General features: G+C 36.8%; 1 long non-coding RNA gene across 1 annotated transcript in view; it reads left to right on the top strand.

Annotated features, from left to right (window-relative positions):
* LOC144321736 (uncharacterized) overlaps positions 1 to 1,000 on the top strand; it is a 117,347-nt gene extending 116,347 nt beyond the window's left edge. Inside the window, exon 6 of the long non-coding RNA XR_013387279.1 lies at positions 866 to 1,000. This is a non-coding gene — a long non-coding RNA (uncharacterized LOC144321736). The remainder of the gene's footprint in view (positions 1 to 865) is intronic.
* Positions 1,001 to 18,407: the final 17,407 nt, after the last annotated feature.

Genomic DNA, 18,407 nt, shown 5'->3' with positions numbered 1-18,407 from the left:
TTTTTAAGCAGAAGGTGAAATTGGTCCAATTTAATTAGAAGAAGTTCGGATTCAAGGGCTCTCCTTTCTTCCATTTTTTTTTTTTTTTTGTGTGTGTTTGAATTCTCTTGCATGTTTGTGTGAATCTGGGGGCTGGTCTGTTCCCTAGGTGGTGGTTGTGTGGGAGTAGATAATATGGTAATTTGTTCTGAGGAGCAATGAGTTGATGGATGTGAATATAAAGCACCCAAGACTGAGTGTGTTCTTTGTTTTGGAAAATATAGGAGAGTAGTTTACATTCAGGCTCAGACTTCATAGGTGATTTTATTTTAATATGAATGTTAAATTTTATTAGATGTGCTTTTTCCAAGTTGCTTTTACCAGAAATTCACCATTATTTGTACTGTATAATTTTCCTTAAGATTCCAGTAGAGATTTTAGTACAAAGTAACTCTAATTGAGGAAATGACACAATCATAGTACATATGATACCCAGTCACTAGTGAGTTCTGCAGGCTTAAAAATTAATTCTCGTTGTTCCTAAGTAGAGGTAGCAGCAGGACTCAAGGCAGTATTTCTATGGTCCCAATGGCTTGTTTCCTTTTTGGCCCTGATAGTCATCATTACTACAAAGTTGTTTTACAAAATAAAACATAAAATAGTGAGGTTGATTGGATTAATATGATCATTTTTTTCACTCCTTCCATGAATTACCATCACACATTCACAGCTTTTGTCTTGAGACTGCAGAACATCTTACCAAATGAAGGTTGTGGGTATCTTTCCCCATCCCTTTGGTTTGCGACAATGTTCAGTTCTGAGAAGAGGCTTAAGAAGACATTGTGTGGTTCTTCTCCTGTCTCTCACACTATGTCATTGTTTCCAGAAGAACAGATCCCAGGTAGCTGTTGGTCCAAGGAAAACAAAAGATGAGTGGAGCTGACCTGAACCTGACCTGCACTGTGAAGTGGAACTTGCCCAGGCTACTCTCAGGTCTATAAGAAAACAAATGAATGTTGTTGTAAGTCACTATAATTTTAAGATTTTTTTTTTTGTTATACTGCTAACATTGACTTAGTATCATAGGAATTCTCATGCCTCCTCAACTGACCTCATTGTGGAGATGCACATGGAGAACTGTGCCAAGTGTTACATCTAATCTTTGTGTCTGGACTTGAGAATCTCCTTGCCAGTTAAGTCACCATGCTTCTCAAATCAAATCTTTTTTTTTTTTTTTTAAGATTTTATTTGTTTATTCATGAGAGACACACAGAGAGAGGCAGAGACATAGGTAGAGGGAGAAGCAGGCTCCCCACAGGTAACCCAACAAGGGACTCGATCCCGGGACCCTGGAATCACAACCTGAGCCAAAGGCAGAAGTTCAACCACTGAGTCACCCAGGTGCCCCTCAAATCAAATCTGATGACTATTTCAAAAAAAAAAAAAACACTAACTTGGAAGTATCCAGGCTTTGAACCTGGATCTGAAAAAACATTTTCTATTATTTCAAGAAGCATCAAATGAATATCTTAGGAAAAAGAAACTCTGGAATGACCAGGGGGCCAAGAATCTTTGTGCTGTATTCACCTTGGTCTACTGGTAGGCATTTCAAATAGTGTGACAGAGACATTACATGAGCCAAGAACACAATGTCAGAAGGCTAGTTCTAGTCCAGTCTACTTGCTGAGACATCTTAGCACTTAATGAACTTCTCTGAGTCACGATTTCCTCATCTGTTAAACAGGAAAAATTATAACTGCTCCAGCTACCAAAGAGAATTTTTTGTTTTATTTTGTTGTTTTTGTTGTTGTTGTTGTTTCCTTTTTGGTGATCACATCAGGTGGAGGTCCTCGAAAACAAGAGTGTAGCCCAAATGTCAGATATGCTAATTCTCATCAGAAAGTATTCTCAGGGGATTTGGATGTTTTGGTTTTTAAAATACCCTGCAATACTCTACCTGTATTGTAAGGTTTGTGGCCACCATGCATCCCAAAGTACATTCCAGAGTGCTAGATTAGGAGCTAGAATACTTAAGTTTTAGTCCTCAATTATTTTCCAAGTATTGTTGGGTTTTTTGTTGTTTCATTTTATTTTGCTTTGTTCCACTTCTGTTACTTGGCTGGTCTTGTAGAGATTTTTAAGACTTTCTCATCTGTTTCAGAGTGAGAATTAGCACGCTTGAGTTTTCTTACCATGGACCAAAAGGTTTCAACCTTATTATTTGATATTTAGAATGGGTAGAAATATTTCTAAAGCAGAGGGTAGAACATTAGCAGATATTTGATTATTGGAAAGATTCTTGGTGTTAGAGACTCCCATTCGGTCTTCATAATTCTCCAACCTTGTCATCATTTATGGATACATGTGAATTGGTGTATTCATCTATATCTCTATATATTGCCTAGGCTTAACCCTCTCTACTTTTCCCTACTAGAACATACTATTTATTCTGTATACTCTGACATCAACTTATAAGTTTGCTCTTGCATAGTTTGTTTTTCCACCAGCCAGAATGAAAGATGATCTAACACAAAGTATTGAGTAGAGTGCTTAGAAGAGTATTGCCTCCATAGTAGGGTAGAATTTTAGACTAAAGGCATTTTGGACTCACTCTAACAAAATTATAATCGACCTCAAAAGAATCACATTGATTCCAAGTAAGTAATATAACTGTACTCCTGAACAGAGCCCTCAAATATTTAAAGTTATGCAAATAATAACAACAACAAATCAAAACCACTCCAATCCAACAATGTAAATATATGTTTGGAATCCAATAAAAAATTACCAGGTATTTAAAGGGATAAGAAAAATTTATCCATAACAGAAGAAAAAGGAGTCAATAGAAATAGACCTATAAATGGCAAGAATCACAGAATCAGTAGACAAGGACATTAAAATATTTATAATGAATATATATGCTCAGGAAGGAAGAAAAAAGCAGGAGGAAGTTGAAGGGAGATATGGAAGATCTAAAAAAGATTTAAATTGAACTGTTTGAGATGCAATATACGTTATCTAAAATGAAAACTACACAGGATGGATTAATTACAGATTAGACATTGCAGAAGAAAAGATGAGTAAATTTGAAGACCTAGCATTAGAAATTCCCAGAGGAAAATACTATGTTGATTCTCATGTTAAGGATATTGAGTAACTGGGAAATTTCTCCATAATATGTACTTTCAAATATTCATAAGTAAAAGGAGAAGGTGTAGTAGTGACTGAAGTTTAATGAGCTCCTTTTAGGGGGCTAGGCTAAATATATATGATTTCTAAAACTCTAAGTTGATAAAGTTATAGAACTTAGAACGTAGTGAGGAGTTAGTACATTCTGTTGGTAGTCTCTTAGGTAGTCCTAGGTGATTTCTGTAAAAGACCACTTCCTGAATAATTCTTCAGGTAGCTGATGGGTGGCAGTCAGGCTACTTAAGAATTGTTTTATTGAGGACGAGGGAGAGGAAGTGCTCTGCATAGGAGTGGGTGGCTCTGGGATTATTACTTGGTCTGATTAAACTGTCCCACAGTTGCTCACAAAATGCACATTTTTTTTTTTTTTAAATACAGGAAGTCACCCTTCAAACCATCAGTAATGGGTGCATTTGGCAGAATAATTGAATTTTACATTTAAAATATTCTTTAATATGAGGAAATATTTGCTTTCTGGAAATTCTTTATTCTATCATTGCTGATTACCAAGGTTTTTTCATAGCTGCTCTAGCAATTTTCCAAAGCATATCTTTGCTTCCACAATTCAAAAAGGGCATCTAATTCATAGCCCTTTATCATTAGTAAGACCTGCCTCTCTACAGGTTGTTCTCTTTGCAAGTATTTTCTTTTGATGATGTTGCTGCTCTCTCCTTGTTCATATTTTTCTTTAGTCTGGCAGTCAGTTTACCTTTACTTATTCTCTGTGGACCTTTCTGCTAACAACATTTCCTCTTATACCTTTCTTTCTTCATTGAAATCTAAATAAGTTTCTCCCAATTACAGAGAGAGTCATCATTCTCTCATCAAAACTTAGTAAATCCAAATGATCTGATACTGTTCATTTATGTGTCAGGACTCAAAAAAGTGGAGGCCGCCCTGGGGCCAGGCCCACATTACAAATCTAAGCTTAAACCAGGCTGCACTAGTGGGTCTCCTGTCAAGGAGACCTAGCACAAAACCCCAGTCCTCCAACTCTGCTTTAGCCAGCTCACCTTACCCTAGAAAACAAGTCCTGCTAGCCTTGTAAGGAAATCATGCCTTGTTAGCCAATCATGCTTTGTTTCTGTGTTGCTGCTTTTAATGCTCTATAAAACTCCCTCTTTATTTTTTATTTTTTATTTATTTTTATTTTTATTTTTTAATTAAAAAAATTTTTTTTAATAAATTAATTTTTTATTGATGTTCAATTTACCAACATACAGAATAACACCCAGTGCTCATCCTGTCAAGTGCCCCCCTCAGTGCCCGTCACCCATTCACCCCCACCCCCGCCCTCCTCCCCTTCCACCACCCCTAGTTCGTTTCCCAGAGTTAGGAGTCTTTATGTTCTGTCTCCCTTTCTGATATTTCCCACACATTTCTTCTCCCTTCCCTTATATTCCCTTTCACTATTATTTATGTTCCCCAAATGAATGAGAACATACACTTATAAAACTCCCTCTTGCCCCAAATTCCACAGGAAGAATACTTTGTAGCTGGTAAGGTACTCCTCCAATCTTGGATTATTTTCCCTTGCTTAAAAGACACCACTTGTTACTAAATGGTTTTACTTTTGTCATTAGGCAGATTCACTCAGCCACATCTCAACAAAAGTTGGAAGAAGGTTTCTAAACCAGATGATTATTATGATGCATCACTTACACATCCTGTATCAGAAATATAAAATTGCCTGTGCTTTACTGACTTCAACATTACACTACATGTGAATTCTTAATCATGAGTGAGTGAATTCTTAATCACTCAATTGCTTTTAACCTAATTTCTAAACTGTCATGCCAAAAAAATGTTCTTCCATGCTTCAATTTCTATAAAACGGTTAAAACCTGAGAGGAAGGAAAGGCTTATAAAGACTGCATATATGATTATGGGATTATTTACAGTGTGAATTGGGTTTCTTGTACTTTTACATTCAGAGTTGTATAGATTATTTAACAGCATTACTCTACTCTTAATCATTCTGAGACCACTGGAGAATTGCCTTCTGGCTCAGTGCTTGTGCTAATTATTGTAAATCTTTTTTTGTGTGAAAAGTAGAAACAATCATTATTGTGGTGTCTCAGGAATTTGGTGAATAATATATAAAACCAGAAGATAGGGGCAGAGGTAGTAAACTTTTAGAATATGGCATAACAGAACTGGAAGGACCCTTGAAGAATTAGGTTGATGCTGTTCATCCAGTTTCCTCTTTTTGCAAATGGGTAACCTGTAAAATTCCAGTGAAATATGTGATGTATTAGTGTTGATGCTCACTATTCAAATGCTATCAGGGACACTAGAAGTCATGAGAAATTGTGTTTTTTACTAGATGTGATAAGTGGACCCCTTGGGCAAGTGTGAATATCAGATGAAGATGGTATAGGAAGGTTTGTTATAGTTTGGCTGTTAGGTGACTGGAAGGAGGGGTCCAGGAGGCAGGAGTTTGCCATGCATGGGTACTATCAGGGAATGGGAGCCATTCTGTGCTTGAGATCAATAGTTTTTATCTCAGATGCAGGGGGTACAGATGTATTGATTTAAAAAACATCTGGCATTCATGATAGCTAAGAGAGGGGGATGTTTGGATATTTCTATGGTTTGCATATTGTTCTTATCTTTGTATAGAATTGGACATGATTACAAAGTGATCTTGTCTTTTTCTCACTCTGTCGTATTCCCAGAGTGACCTCTGCTGTTGTTGGTGCTCTGTGACATTGTTTATATTTAACTGGAGAATACCACAGTCTAGCTGTCAGGTCAGTTCCCAGCTGACAACTATCAAGGCTTCCTTATTATTTCTTATTAACACATCCGAAATGGGAAGAATAGGAGTGGTAGTGTCCAAGCTTGAACATAAATCTCTTGACTTCTAGGACAGAGACCTTTTCATTAATATATGCCAGACCACGAAAATCTGTAATGTGGGAAAAACAGTAAAAGTGAAAAGTACACAGAGCTTGGAATTTGATAAATTAGGTCCAAATCAGGACTCTGTCACTTAAATAATGTCTCTAAATTTCTGGTTCCTCAGTGAGGCAATTGAGTATTTTTAAATGAATGTTGTTTCCCAATTCTGTGTTGTAAGTTTTGCAAGAGGGTCCAAAAACATAGAATTTTTTTTGAGCTTAGAAAAAGTGTATAATAGATGCCAACTTAATATGGAAGCTTAAAATTTTCCTTAATTTAAAATAGATTTCTTAATCCTGTGGTTTTGAAATCTAAGTCAAAACTGATAAATAGCTAATATTATCTGTCCTTGGATTGAAATAAGATAATTCATGAATGTTACTTATTGTTGGGGAAAACAAACAAACACCCAGTATATTTTTCTTCTTGTCCAATTTTAAGGGCAATTATCAAGAAATAACACCTACAAGATAAGTAGATTTGTACTCTTTTCTGGGCTTATATTGTTGAATATGTTATATTCATTCCTTAGAACTCTAAGGTAAAAAGTCCCAAACCTCCTACTTGTTACATATTTCACTTCAACTCACTCCTTGAAATTTGATCACAAGATTTATATTTCTGCAGGCTGTTTACAAAGACTATTTTGGGTTCCATGAAAGAACACAATCTTTGCAGAAGAACAATACAAAAAAAATTTATCTATAGATGAAATAAGGTCAGAAAGCAATACTTCTTTAATTTTTTCAAATAAAATGTTCATGTTAATTAAATTTGTAAATAAAACCATACACATCTTCTAGAATCCTGAGTTTTACCTTTTGATGTGTTTCATCCTTGCAACACATCCTTTTCAAAGGAAAAATAAATTGCATAAATAAGTAAGACAATATTCAAATAGATAAAATGGGGAAATGAAATTTCTACAAATTGCACTTGTGACAACATGAATTCTCTTCCTTTTATTTTATGAGCAGTGTTTTGAGGGCACAGAGATTGGTTGTAGGGCTTATAGAGCTCTGAGGAAATATTTGAAAGTATTCACTACAAAGTAGAGGAGGGGGATACACTCCTACAACTCTCCCAAACACAGAAATGCTTAGTGAAATACACAGCCACAGGTAACATGAAGATAGAACTAACCTCAAAAGAAGAGAAATCCCAAATTTTCAGACCCCCAGAGGAATTCAAGCCAGAATAGTGAGCTAAAACTAAAACCTGTGGCAGAATGCTGAAGACCCAGGGGAGGTAAATATGGAACTTGTCTCTGAGGTTGTCTCCCCTGAGGGAAAAAAAAAACCTCCACTGAAGATTTCAAAACGTATGAAGTTCTTGAGGGCATATGTCTCCCTCCATGTCAGTCTCTGTGCTAGGCAGGAAGTCTGCTTGAGGATTCCTTCTCTCTCTCTCCCTCTCCCTCTACCCCTCCCCAACTAAAATAAATAAATAAATCTTAAAAAAATAAAAGTGACATGAGATTAAAATATAGATGCTACTCCTAGGAAATAGACAGTGAGGGGTCTAAAATAAGTTATAATACATCATAATTACAATTAAGCCTACTTGAACAATCAGAAACAAGTTCAATAACTATCAGTTGGGTGGAAGGACAGACTGCAGTGTATTTATACAATGGTATACTTCAGTGGTGTAGTTAAAAACGAATGGGATCAATATGTGGTACTATGGATAGAATTTAAAAGCATCATCGAGAATGAAAGCAAGTAGTAAGTAACACAAGGCACATTACATGTTACCATTCACATCAATTTGATAAACTCGTAATATGCTCCTGGATATATAATACGTAGTTTAAATGTGAAAACACGGAGAGAGAGAACACTCAGTTTAAATAGTGTTAGCAGTTGCTCCTGGAGACAGATGGAGAGAAATCAACTTGGGCCATTTTCAGTTGGAACTCCAGCTGCATCTGCAATGTTTTATTTATTTTAGAAACTGAAGCAAAAATATTATAGTGTTTATGTTCCCAGCAGATAGGTAAAGGTGATTTTTTTTTTAATGGTGCTTTCTGTGCTTTTCACAATTAAAAATATAGGGACAAAAAAATGTGAAAGAATGGAACAACTTTCAAGGTAAATATAGGACTTATCAAACTTAATAGTATCTCTGCTTCCCTAAGTATGGAAGTGACTCACTGCCACAGGAGCCACAGAGCCACACTTTTCAGGTAGAGTGGGGTTGCCACGCAGAAATGAAAGTTCTCCAAGGCCATTCATGCATCTAACGTATTGTGAGAAGGGATCATCTTTTAAATGCAAATTTCTCTGTTTACATTTGCCCGATCACCCCAACATCCCTCGCCTTTGTTAGTCTTGCTAAGTTTTTTCCAACACAAAAGTACAAGGGAGAGGAAAGATCATTGCGGTGAAATCTGAGAGGCCCCAGTGCACTCCTCTGAAGTTCCTCTTTCTTTCAGTTCTCTTAGTGAAGATGTCTTTCCCTTAACTTCTTTTACGGTACAAAGTGCTAGATGACAACAGCGAAAGCTAAGGATCAGTTGCATAGAGCTGTATGGATTCTGATCATAATAGAATGAAGCTGTTTATAGGGTCTATTGTTACTCAGTATCATTGGAGGGGAGGGAACTTCAAAATTCAGTGGCCAAAGAGGAATGGTAGGACACAGCGGAAGTATGTTTCTGTAGTAAGAGAAAATAGAGAATTTGTAATTAAATCATTTTAGTCATTTAATAATTGAAGAGACAAGTTTAACATATCCTGTGCTTTTGATGTTAACTAGAGTTTAACATATTAATTGCCCCAAACTGATGTGAAATAATGCAAATTTAATCCTGCAACTGCTCTCTCCTGTTTATTCTAGCTGAGGAGTCTTTCATGGTTCTCCAGCATGAGATTTTTCTTTTTAAAATATTTATGGTTGTGTCAAATATGTGTAGATTCCTTCAAAATGATCTCATTTTTAAAAGCAATTAAAAATGAGAATAGGCCCCATTAAAATTCAGGAATAAAACTTGTCATTAAATGGAAGTGATCTGTGTGCTGAATACCAAAGGATTTGGCGGCTCTAGGTTGACTCTGAGCCTAGGCTAAAGCAGAGTAAGGAGGCTTTTGTGACTGAAACAGGCAGAAAGCTGGAATTCTAAAAAGCCACGAGGAAATTTATTTGCATATAGGAGAAATAGAATGAGTGGGGATTTTTTGGACATCTTTGAAATTCAGGTTGATTTGATCCAATTAAATTCAGGAAAAAGTCCTTGGGCCTCAGAATGGAGAATATATATGACAAACAGATAATCTGAGCATAGGTCTCATGGGATGATGTTTCCATTTCATTCAGGGATGGGTATTGCAGAGTGAAAAGATTCCAGGCAGAGTAAAATGGAAGAGAGATTGGTACCTTCTCTGGAATTAGAATTGACATACTAAATGCTTCTTAATGTTCTTGTCCAGTGCCTAAAGAAATGACGTACAGGACTATCCTCAACGGGTGTAATTTAATTACACACTGGATTTTAACTGATCTGCATATAAAGATCTCTTCTCTTAAATTTCTTTCACAACATCCATCCTTCTAAAAAATGAGGTTTGGATGACCCTGAGATACTATCCATGGATTCTTTATTGCGTGCTCCCAGCCCTGTTACAACAACGTTAAGTCATTTATATGCTACAGAAAGAATCTGTAGCCCTAATTATTGTGGGAATTGGGTAGAGAGGTAAGGTTTGGATATAAAAATGCGAATATATAAACTAGCTCTAAAGAGAAGACATGAAGGGATATCTCATTTTGGAATCTCAAATATATCAAGTTCAGTCACTGTGTGACTGAAGAGAAGTTGTCCAGAAGATACATTTTGGACATAAGCTTTTTATATTTAGCTATGAATTCTGCCCCAAATTCCACTGGTTTCATTGCTGGTGAAATGGGCTGAATGTCAGGCTGAGCTCTAAGGCCTGATTCTTGCTCTGTATTACTTTCCTTGGCCTTACTCTGACCTTAGCACTTAAAGAGAGGTGATTCCTTCTGAACATAAGCCACCATCAATTGTTGCTAGAGCTTAAGGAAAAACTAGTGCCAGTTAGAGAGGGAGTGTTGAGCTCATTCTCTCTTCTCTAAAAAAGCTCTATACTTAGATGTGTAGGAGATGCGTGTCAGTGATGAATGTATGAAGACTCTCATTCTTAAGTCAGGGCGAAAAGGTTAGGAGAAATCAACATGATTCCTCACATCACATATCATTTGTGGAGGTACTATAGTGTATAAGGCATGTTAGGCACTATTGCCAATACAAGTATAAGGGTCTCTACCAGAAATTATGATCTTGTAAAAACTAGAGAATATCAAGGTTTTCCAGGAGGTCAGCATTTAATAAACCTTTCCCAAACCGAATTCTGAACCAATTGGGAGAAACAAAATTGGCACAAAGGTAAGATCAAAATATCGGTGTTGGTATGATAGAACTGATGGAAAAATGTGGCTTAAGTTACAATTTCCCGATGCCCTGCAAAGAGGATAGCCCTTGAAAATCTTAAGTGTAGCAAAGCACATCTCAGGTTATGCTTTCTGCAGAGCTGATTCTAAAGAAGGAAACTGGTGTCTGTCCAATTGATGGGGGCCCTGAAATGTGGGATAATGATTGTGTGGAAGCCAGCAGTGCTGGTGGTGAAAGGATTCACCTAAGGCAGAACAAAAGAGATAGAAGTTTACTTAGGAAGCAAGGAAGCTGTGGGCAGGACAGCAAAGCAGGGACTGTCTGTGATGATGCAGTGGGTGGGGGCTGTTTTTAAAGAGGGAAGGTGAGAGATGCCTGGGTGGCACAGTTGGTTAAGTGTCCAGCTCTTGATTTTGGCTCAGGTTGTGATCTTGTGGTCATGACTGCATCGTCATGAGATTGAGCCCTGCCTTGGGTTCACACTTAGCCTGGAGTCTGCTTGGGATTCTCTACCTCTTCCTCTGCCCCTTCTGCTTATGCTCTCTCTGTCTCTCTCTTTCTCTAAAATAAATAAATAAGTCTTTAAAAAACAAAACAAAACAAAACCAAACTAAAGACAGAAGGTGAGGAGGTATGGGGACGTATGCAGTTCTCCCTTTTTTGGGTAACTGTTGCCTAGTTGTAAGTAGCCCATTTGTCAGTTAGGGCCTGTGGATATTTTGAGGTGGGTTGCCTGATGGACCTCTCTGTATTCAGCCAGGGGGTTGCTGTGGGCCCTATCTACATTCCATTGCTCAAGCTTGTTTGCCTAAAAGAGGCCTCTACAGAAACTGCATATTCAGTTGATTATTCTATATTTACCAACTAGATTAATTCTCTTAGCATGGGATATGTTATCAAAAAATCTTTCTGACATGATCTTCTAGATCGTATATTTAGGGTCTCCTAAGCAAGAGATATGAAACCAGTGAATTCTGGGTCTGTCTCCCAATTTTATTAACATCCTTTTGCCTTCATTTTTCTGGGTTAATGCAATCCCACCAGGTTGTGCTTTCCTGTCAGATCAGTATCTAAACCAGGTCTTTATGCTACACATTATTGCCCTTCATGGCTTCCATTTAATATTGAATATGGTCCATCTTTAGTATCCTAACCCCATAAACATTTGTTCATGATCTCAATCCTATCACTCTACTTTCTGGAGCAATCTTTCACTCAGGAATACTTTCAGTATTTTATACTGCTGATTTCATGGATTATCTTTCTATGACTTTCACGGGGTGCTTCTCAATAGTTTTCTGGATCCTGGCTCCCTCTGCAGTAGTCATTTCAGTATTCTATGATATCTTTCCTCTCTTTTCCTCTGCTAGATTTCATTCTGTGCCTAACAATTTTTCTAACTTAGTAAGAACTGAAACAATTAAATAGTCCCCTGTTTAAACATTGCTTCTGAAACTTGTTTACATGTTGGCACCACCTAAGAGGTTTTAAAACACTGATGCCAGATCCCACCTCCAGAGATTGTGATTGATTTGGTCTTGGGTGCAGTTCCCCAATAATTCCAGTGTCAGTAATGTTTTAGAACCACTGAACCCCTTTTCTTAATACTTTAAGAGCAGGTAGGGGCGCCTCAGTGGCTCAGTTGGTTAGGTGTCTGCATTTGGCTCAGATCATGATCTTGGGGTTCTGGGGTTAAGTGAGCCTCTCATCAGACTCCCTATTCAGTGGGGAGTCTGTTTTTTCCTTTCTCTCTGCCCCTCCTCCTGAACATGCTCTCTCTCTCTCAAATAAATAAATAATTTTTTTAAAAAAAAGAACAGTTAGACTCTTGCATTTTATGCCCATCTATTCTTATCTTTAAGTTTTTATTTCTTCCACATCTATTTACTTTAGTATTTCAACCATACTCATAAATAACTCTTTTTCTTGCTGCTGCTTAACCTGAATGCCTTTATTTGATTTTCATTATTCAATTGTTCCTATTCTAATAGAAAGACTGAAGTACTCCAAGAAGTTGCTATATTTTCTTTATAATGAGGGTCCCATGTCTTTTTAGTTAGTACTTAACAAAATCTACTCCTTTTCTATGGATGAAACCCAATTTGAATCTAAAATCTAAATCTGGTTTAAAACTGAATGGTGGGGTGGCTCTTGGGCCTGTGGGCAAGTTTTGTGAATTTAAGATTAGTTGCTCTATAGTTTTCTTTTGATTCCTGAGTGAAGAATGGAATTTAGGGCTGAGGACCAATCCCTTACTGTCTACCCAGACATAGTACTCTAACATTAGCTAAACCCTAACTCATGCTCTGTAGAACTCCACTATATGACAGATCTGTCTGCAAAAAAGTAAAATAAAATAATTTCACCCATTCATTGATGCTTTAGGAGGGTTACTCAACACAACATTGCATTCAATATGAGGCCAGGAAACTCTTGTGAAATTCAAGGTTAGACTACGATAGCCTCCTCCTGAGTCCCTCATGGAAGGTGTCTGATTATGTTGCTATGGCCTGGTGCTTGCAGCTCAGCCTTTATAAAAAAGCCACTTACCTACGGCTGAAACTGTCATAAACTTTGATGACCCAACAAGGTTGAAGTGCCATGTGATAATCACTCCCTGAAACCTAAGTCTTAAAGCTGCCTAATCAGAACATATCAGCTAAAAATAAAAATAAGCAAAACAAAACTGTCTCTGTGTATGACACAATATAGGCTGCTGAAACCAAGTGTTTCTCTTTTGTTTCAAATATAGAAGCACTCTTCTTATGGGCCACAGAAGGTGCTTCAATCTTCAATCAGGTATTATTTTACTACACAAACTCTACTCTATTTCTCATGGTCCTGAACTAGGGCATTCGAAGGACCAATCATAACAGCTCCTTTCTTTAGTCAATCAGAGACAAAGGGATTATGGAAAATGAGATCAAAACACCAACTTGTTACTAATAGGGCTTTTGGAAAACATGACTTAGTTGTATGACACTAGTGGTCTTTTTGAAGTTGGATCCCAGAATTAGGTAGGTTTATCCAATCACAGACAACCTTAAAAAAAGCACAGGGAATTCTTGAGGAGTGATGCAACCAACTTCTGTACAACAGAAGGCTTGCACAAACAGACCATAATGTATGCTTCCTAAAGTTAGCTGACCTAACTTCAGTTTCATGTCACATTCATCAATCACCCAGTCATTCCTCCAACAGTCCTCCATCAACAGAGGTCCCTCACTATGGAAACTGAAAGGCAGCAGAGAGGAGGCTCCTTTGTACAAAAGAGATAAGACATAAACACAAATGTTCGTTACACCAGCAACATTTGATTGACCCACAAAAACACTCAGCAGCCTTCATCCTGAGGAAGACTCACTTGTGATTACTGCTGTGTGAAAAACAACTCTTGTGATAGATCTTAAAGGGTATAAAACATGACAGGGAACAGGGGACTTACAGAAGCACCCTCAGCAGAAACACTGTAAGAATAAGATGGAAAAGTTGAAGACAAAGTGAGTCATCTCAAGCCCATCATCACCAGGTAAGCTGCACTGTTCCTTTGTTAATTAGCTCATTTTGTCCTATTTGTCAAATTAATCCTACTTAACATTTTATAAAATGTCTCACATAAAATCTTTCTAGGGCACTTACAGCGCACAAATGATGTAGGACCGATCTCAACACTTCTAACCAATGTATTTTATGGCTCCTCCTCTAATAAGAATCCTTTCCTGGAACTTGTTTTGTGGCCTCACAGGAATGAACGCTGCATGTTGTTGAAGGTCACAAGACTGGCTGTAACTTGCTGGTGTATCCAGCTTTCCTGTGTCATTAGGTGGTAGGTGGTGATAGCATTAAGAGTAGGATTGCAAGTTTATCCTGAAATCAGGTAAAGATCTATCCTCTTGCCCAGGAATAGAGGAAAAAGTGGTCTGATTGTCTTCTATATATGAAAAGGCACCCATCCTTGTCTTTACTACAATCCCATGAAAAGAAACACAATTATTTGTTTGTGTCATCCTTAATGCACAGATTGTTATAACATAGAAACACACAAATGTTGTAACTTATACACCTATAATTAGGATATTTTAGACAACACACACTCAAATACTTAAACTTTTAGTTCCCCTTACAATATTTAGTTAGCTAGCTGTCAGAAAAATAGAGAAATCTAGAATTATGAATTATGCAGATTTAATACATGAAATATTCATCTCAAGTGAGAGTAGGGAGGTGAGCATAGTAGAATGCTAATAATCTTTAAAGGTAATATCTTTATCTTAAAAATGACTCTCATTGTCAACGCGGGCCTAAATCTTGGTCTCTGTTGCTCTGCAGGCCTAAATCTTGGTCTCTGTTGCTCTATACTTTTAACAACTGAAAATATCTAGCTGCAAAATTTAGGATATCATTTAAACCAGATCTTTGTGAAGATGGCCATGTGGGTAATCAGGCTTTGATTGTTGTAGTTCTGCTAACTGATCTGTTAATTTTCCCTTTTACCTCTCACTCTCAAAATTGGTCTCTAAATAGGACCCACTGTTCTGAGGGGAGGACCTATTTTGCACTCACTCATTTTCCTCCTCAGAGGATCTTTTGAAGGCTTAATCTTGGTCCTGTTTTAAAAATGAGGAAATCTCTTACTTTTTAGGGACTGTCCTGAAGATTCCATGAGTTGTAATGCGGGTGACACCATACAGGCTACAGGTGTTCAGTGAATCTAAGCCCTGCCACACTTCTTTCTCCTCTTAGGCATTTACTGGAGAAGGCCAGATGGGCTACTTATCATCCCAAGGATCTAAGTTATTTGGTGACAAACCTGTTCAGCCATCTGCTATTGCATTTAAAAGCTCTAAATAGGTAACCAATGCAGGCATGTTCCAGCCAAATGCACTATAGCCTTCACAAAAGCTAGCATGATGTTGGATATCCCTCTGAGTGATAACAGGATTCCTGATAGAATTTTAGGGCATGCCAATGTTTCCGTGGAGCCGGTAACAAAAGTATGTATTTTATAAACCTGTTTCCTGTGTTTTCATTTCTTGATCAACTATGAGGATGCTTAGTGTCCTATTTTTTTTATCCTGTTTTGCCCTACCTTGCAGTTTGCCTATTTATAGGCAAATTTATCTATTATATACTTATATTCAATGACTAACTATAGGCAGTTTGCCTATTTATAGGCAATTTATCTATTATATACTTATATTCAATGACTAATTATATAAACATTGGCACTTACCATTTGGCTGAGTGACCTTCAGCAAGTTGCTGAGTCTCTTTGAATCTCAGGTAGCTCATTTGAAAATACAAATAGTGTAATATCTTAAGGAATGAATAAATTAAAATGAAATGATATATCTAAAGCAGCAGCTCTCAAACATTTTGAACTCAAAACTCCTTTAGCTTTTAAAAATTACTGAATATTTCAGGGTTCACCTGGGTGGCTCAGTAGGTTAAGCATGCCCCTTCACCTCAGGTCAGGATTCTGGAGTCCCAGGATTGAGTCCTGCAGCTACTCCCTGCTCAGCAGGGAATCTCCTCCCCCCTCTCCTTTTGCCCACCCTCACCACCTCATGTTTTCTCTCTCTTTCAAATAAATAAAATCTTAAAAAAAAAAAACTAATGACGTTTTCAAGAAGTTTTATATTTATATGAGTTATGTATCTATCGACATTTACTGTATTAGAAATTAATTGCTGAGAAATATTTCTATAATATTTATTTATTTTAAAGTAGCAATAATAAAGATGCCTGGGTGGCTCCACTGTTGAGGGCATGATCTCGGGGTCCCAAGATCGAGTCCCACATCAGGCTCCCCAGAGGGAGCCTGCTTCTTTCTCCCTTTGCCTATGTCTCAGCCTCTCTCTCTGTGTCTCTCATGAATAAATAAAAAAGATAATTCCTTTTTAATAAATTAAAAAGAAATAAAGTAGCAATAATAAACCCATTATATTTTAACATAAATAGCATTTTTAATTAAATGACTACATTTTAAAAAGACTTTAGAAGGTGGCAATATTTCATATTTTGCTAAACTCTTTAGTGTCCTTAAGACAGCTGGATTGTTATATATACCCTCTGTATTTGATCTATTGCTATGTGTTGTTGTTCATGAAGAAAATGTGGTCTTACACAGATTCATAGTTGGAAAAGGGAAGACTATTCTTATAGCCTTCTTTAATAATTGTGGATATCCTCCTTTGATATTCACCTAAACTCAGCAAGTGGTAGTTTATAAAAGGTTTGTTGCAATCTGGAATTTTAAACCATTTCAGTGAACATTCTGTACTGTGTAATATTAAAACCCACTGGTCTGCTTTGTACTTTGAATAGACCTTTCACCCACATATAATTTTATGCGTTGTGTATGGATCATTTAGAAAATATTGATTTACTGAGTTATATAGGTCTTCTAAGTGTTGACACATTTTATCACAGGATGTAAACAAAAATCACATTTGTTAACTCACCACATATTGTATCAGAAAAATCTCCAAGTATTGGAAAGTTGTCAAGCTCTTGGTGGTAGATAGAAGTCTTCAAAATTCAAATTTTCATTTGAAAGTTCAAATTTTATCAGTGGTCACAAATATTGTTAGTTGTTTTCTTGAAGTGACAGGTTTACTTTGTTCATTTTCAAGAAAATATCTGCCAAATACCTAAGTCTGAAAACCACTGTTTGTCTGTTAGTACTCTTTCAAGAAAAAATTGTGTTCCATGAGAAAAGTGGCAAGTGCAGCTTACAACTCAGATAATCACACATCTTTATTCGAGACAATTATAATGCTTCAGTCTCAGCAGATGGGCTTTGTGTGTACTTTCCATTTAATCATATAGAATATTAAGAAGAGCAGTTAAGAGGTAAAATTTAATAAAATTAATAAATTTTACTACTTCATTAAAAACAATCTTAAGTGAGGCTGGCTGGCTTTTTTATTTATTTAAGAATGTACATATGTATGTATATATTTATTTATTTTCTTACATGCAAGTTCATGGCTGTGAAGACTACAGTGATTATTGATATATTTTTCTTTTGGTGACATTGCCTTGATTCATGCTTAGGGGTCATGAGTTTTCCCATGATAAATTTTACACCATCAATCCAAATGCCAAAGACATGGAACTTCTTAGCATCATTGTGAAATTGGTTTTGACTTTGCAGAGTCCCTGAAAGGGTCCTGAGGATGCTAGGGGCTCTTGAGCCATACTTTGAACTGTTAATATATGTTTTAGATATTATATGAGGTAATACAGGGCCTCAGTAAGGAAGGTCAATTCCATTATTATTGGAATGTATTTTATAATGTGAATGTATTTGTGGAGGTTGAGTTCATGGCACATTATTGTCACAGGTTTATATGAAAGACCCTCTTTCCAATCTTCTATGTTTTAATAATTTTAACCTCTTTCCCTTTGTTCCCCCAGCCCTCGGACTATTTCTGATTCTCCATGGGTGTGGGGGAAATCAGATGCCAAACTTGGTGGGGTAGGTGACCATGAATAGTTTCATAGCTCACCCTCCCCTGAGGTAAACAATGATCTGAGTTTTGAGAAGACGGATTATTCCCTTAATCCAATCAGTCATCACAGATGTTATTTAAACAGTCTGAGCCTCTTCTACACTTAATATGATTCAATTTACCAAAATAATTTTTTTAAAATGCTGTCAGATCACAATACTATTTTTAGAAATAAGAAATACTCTCCTCCTCCTCCTACATAGTGATGCCTGAGGATGATTACAAACATTCACAGGTGGTAGTTAAATTAGGCAAAAAATGTGTATTTGTTTCAAAACAATTGAACAAAGGAAACTGAGAGAAACACAATGTGTTTCATCACATGAAGACATTTTCTCTGGCTTCCTAACAGGGCAATTTAATTCTGAAAGACTGCATGTATTGATTGAAGTACTGGCCCCTCG

This window comes from Canis aureus, chromosome 10, assembly GCF_053574225.1.
Source record: "Canis aureus isolate CA01 chromosome 10, VMU_Caureus_v.1.0, whole genome shotgun sequence".
NCBI classification, from domain to species: Eukaryota; Metazoa; Chordata; class Mammalia; order Carnivora; family Canidae; genus Canis; species Canis aureus.
The sequence above is the reverse complement of the archived record's forward strand: the minus strand, read 5'-3'. Positions and strand labels throughout refer to the sequence as shown.